Genomic DNA, 4,576 nt, shown 5'->3' with positions numbered 1-4,576 from the left:
AATAATGGTGGTAGGGGCAAGGCTTTCAAAGGCCCCCCATGTTCCAACAGCCAAACAATCCACCCCCCTTTCAATCCCATGGGCCTAGTTCTTCCGGGAGTGATATGGGATGGATAGAGATGATGTTCGAGCAGATGATGAAAAAGAACCAAGATTCTGACGCACAATTGGCTTCACATAACGCATCTATCCGGAACCTAGAGGTGCAAATAGGACAAATTTCTCAAGCTTTAAATACCCGACCTAAAGGTGTGCTACCAAGTGATACGGTAGTGAACCCGAATGGGGTTAACAATCATGTGATGGCGGTTACAACTAGGAGTGGAAGAGGCGGTGATGTGCATGCCTCGGATGAGAATCAAGTTGTGAATGATGAAATTGAGTTGCATGATGATGATGCACCTTTGAATGTTGACAATGTGGTTGAACCAATAGTGACAAATGATGTGCGGATTGATATTGATGATGAGGCCGGGGTAGAGACTCAAGATACCGTGAACCCGTCTAGGGAACACATTATTGATATACCCGAGCCGGCGGTGCCCAAGGCAAAGGCACCCTTGCTTAGACCACCTCCACCATATCCCTAGCGGTTAGCAAAGCAAAAGAACAACAATCAGTTCAAGAAATTCATAGACATGATGAAGAGCCTCACAATCAATGTTCCTTTAGTGGAGGCACTTGAACAAATGCCTGGGTATGCCAAATTTATGAAGGATTTAGTCACCAAGAAGCGTTCTATGGAGTGTGAAACAATAAAGATGACGCACCAAGTTAGTGCGATTGTGCATTCTATGGCCCCGAAACTAGAAGAACCTGGAGCTTTCACTATTCCTTGCACTATCGGAAGTGCGGAATTTGCTAAGGCCCTATGTGACTTGGGGGCTAGCATTAATCTGATGTCGTACTCAGTCTTCAAGACTTTGGGAATTGGGCAACCTAGGCCAACCTCCATGAGACTTCAAATGGCGGACCGGTCGATGAAGATGCCTTTAGGTATAATCGACGATGTGCTTGTCCGGGTGGACAAATTCATATTGCCGGCCGACTTTGTCATATTGGATTGCGAAGTGGATTTTGAAGTGCCTATTATTCTTGGAATACCTTTCCTAGCTACGGGGAAGGCATTGGTTGATGTGGAAGCAGGGGAGTTAACATTCCGTGTGGGAGATGAGAAGGTGGTATTTCATGTGTGCAAGTCAATGAGGCAACCCAATAGTACGTAGGTGTGTTCATTTGTGGACATTGTCACGGCGGTGATAGTGGATGACACAAGTGCCTTGATTAATATTGAAGTCCTCTTGAAGCCATGCTTCTTAACATGGATGCCAATGATGATGTCGGTAGAGTGGAGTGCGTGAATGCATTGCATGGAATGGGTTCATATTCATATGAGCCTAGGAAACTATCATTGGATCTTGAAAATCGTAAAACTCCGCCAACCAAGCCATCAATTGAGGAGCCACCGGTGTTGGAGTTGAAACCACTTCCTCCACACCTCAGGTATGAATTCTTGGGCTCTAATTCTACTCTTCTAGTTATTCTTTCTTCTTGCCTTACTAACTTGCACGTTGAGGCCACTGTGGAGGTGCTCCAAAAGCGAAAAAGGGCAATAGGATGGACTTTGGCGGACACCAGGGGGATAAGCCCCGCATTTTGCATGCATAAGATCATCTTGGAGGAGGATGCACGGTCATCTCTTGAACATCAAAGGAGACTCAACGAGGTGATGCAAGAAGTGGTAAAGAAAGAGGTTATCAAGTGGCTTGACGCCGCTGTGGTTTACCCGATCTCGGACAGTTCATGGACCTCTCCAGTCCAATGTGTGCCAAAGAAGGGTAGAATGACGGTAGTGACCAATGAAAACAATGAGTTGATTCCTACTCGGACAGTTACGGGTTGGAGAGTGTGTATGGACTATAGAAAGCTGAACAAGGTGACAAGAAAAGATCATTTCCCACTACCATTCTTGGACCAAATGCTTGATCGTCTTGCGGGCCGGGCCTTTTATTGTTTTCTAGATGGCTACTCGGGGTATATTCAAATTCTCATTGCCCCGGAGGATCAGGAGAAGACAACCTTTACATGTCCTTATGGCACGTTCACTTTCTCGAGAATGCCATTCGGACTATGTAATGCCCCAGCGACCTTCCAAAGATGTATGATGGCAATTTTCACCGACATGGTGGAGGATATCTTGGAGGTATTCATGGACGACTTCAGCATGGTGGGAGATTCATTTGAAGAATGTTTGGTGAACTTGGATAGGGTTTTGGCAAGATGTGAAGAAACCAACCTTGTTCTCAACTGGGAGAAATGTCACTTTATCGTGCAAGAGGGAATTGTATTGGGTCACAAAATCTCAAGGCACGGAATTGAAGTTGATAAGGCAAAAATAGAGGTTATCTCAAGGCTCACTCCCCCTACTTCTGTCAAAGGGGTGAGGAGCTTTCTTGGTCATGCCGGGTTCTACCGGCGATTCATTAAAGATTTTTCAAAAATTGTGAACCCGCTTTGCAAGTTGTTAGAGAAGGATGTCAAGTTTATTTTTGATGAGAAGTGCATGGAGTCTTTTGAGCTATTGAAACACAAGTTGACAACAACTCCTATAATCACCGCACCTAATTGGGATTGGCCTTTTGAACTTATGTGTGATGCGAGTGATGTAGCGGTTGGGGCGGTGCTAGGCCAAAGGATCAACAAAATGTTCCATCCTGTGTATTATGCTAGCAAGACTATGAATGAGGCCCAGAGAAACTACACAGTGATAGAAAAGGAGCTATTGGCTATTGTGTTCGCGAGAAATTTCGACCTTACCTTATGGGAGCAAAGGTGATCATACACACGGACCATGCAGTCCTCCGGTATTTGATGCTAAGAAGGATTCGAAAGCAAGATTGATGAGATGGGTGCTACTCCTTCAGGAATTTGATTTAGAGATTGTGGATAGAAAAGGAAGCGAGAATCAAGTTGCAGACCATTTGTCCTGATTAGAGGAAGATGGGAGACCAAGTGATGGTATTGAGATTAATGATAGGTTCCCTAACGAGCAGCTTCTTTCCGTTTTTATGTGTGAAATGCCATGGTTCGCGGACATCGCCAACTTCATTGTGGCTGGTAACGTCTCGTGTGAGCTCTCTTCCAACCAAAGGAAGAAACTCAAGCGGGATAGTTTGGATTTCTATTGGGATGATCCGTATTTGTTTAGAATTTGCACGGATGGAGTGATAAGGAGATATGTACCGGAAAGTGAACAAATGATCATATTGGAGGCTTGTCACTCTTCTCCCTATGGTGGTCATCACGGGGGGGTGAGGACAGCCTCAAAAGTTTTGAGTTGTGGCTTCTATTGGCCCACGCTGTTCAAGGATGCTAGTGAATTGGTGAAGAGATGTGATGCATGTCAAAGAGCCGGCGGTATTTCCAAAAAGGATGAGATGCCCCTCAATACAATTCTTGAGGTGGATATTTTTTATGTTTGGGGCATCGATTTCATGGGTCCATTCGTGAGCTCCTATGGTAATACTTACATTCTCGTGGCGGTGGACTATATTTCAAAATGGGTGGAAGCCGTGGCTCTACCCAACAATGAAGCCCGAAGTGTTGTAGCATTTTTGAAAAAGAGTATCTTTACGAGATTTGCTACCCCTCGGGCCATTATTAGTGATGGGGGGTCCCATTTTTGCAATAAGGCTTTCGACTCATTGCTTGCTAAGTATGGAGTTAATCACAAAGTGACCACCCCCTATCATCCACAAGCTAGTGGACAAGTGGAAGTCTCAAATCGGGAGATAAAGAGTATTTTGTCCAAAACAGTGAATGCTAATAGGACCGATTGGTCGAAGAAATTGGATGATGCTCTTTGGGCTTATCGGACGGCTTACAAGACTCCAATTGGTATGTCTCCGTATCGGTTGGTGTTTGGTAAAGCTTGCCATCTTCCGGTGGAACTTGAGCACAAGGCTATGTGGGCATTGAGGAAGTTGAACTTGGAATGGGATGTTGCAGCCAATCTCCGAGTGGAGCAATTGAATGAGCTTGATGAGTTTAGATTTCATGCCTACTCCAGCTCGTCTTTGTACAAGGACAAGATGAAGTACCTCCATGACAAGTATGCTCAGGGTAAAGAATTCAAGGTGGGTGACATGGTTCTTCTTTTCAACTCCCGGTTGAGGTTATTCCCGGGAAAGCTCAAGTCTAGGTGGAGTGGTCCATTTGAAGTTGTTGGGGTGACCCCATTTGGTGCTATTGATCTCAAGAACAAAAATGGTGAAGTTTTTTGAGTCAATGGGCATCGTGTGAAGCATTACTTGGGGAAGATTGATGACAGCCACGTGGTGGCACTCCTTCATTTGAAGTGATATTATGGTAAAATGCGTCATGCCGCGACGTTAAATCAGGCGCTTTTTGGGAGGCAACCCATGTCTTTTTCCTTCTTTTTATTTTTCCGTTGTAGATTAGGATTTTTCAACTCATGGTTTGTGAGATGTTGCAGGGTTGACTGTTGGACCAGTGCAGGGTCAAAAGTAGCAAAAATTTTAAGGGTCTCTGAAGTTTGCCTTACGCGGCCGCGCAC

This window comes from Nicotiana attenuata, unplaced genomic scaffold (assembly GCF_001879085.1).
Source record: "Nicotiana attenuata strain UT unplaced genomic scaffold, NIATTr2, whole genome shotgun sequence".
NCBI lineage: Eukaryota > Viridiplantae > Streptophyta > Magnoliopsida > Solanales > Solanaceae > Nicotiana > Nicotiana attenuata.
This window is presented reverse-complemented; position numbering follows the sequence as displayed.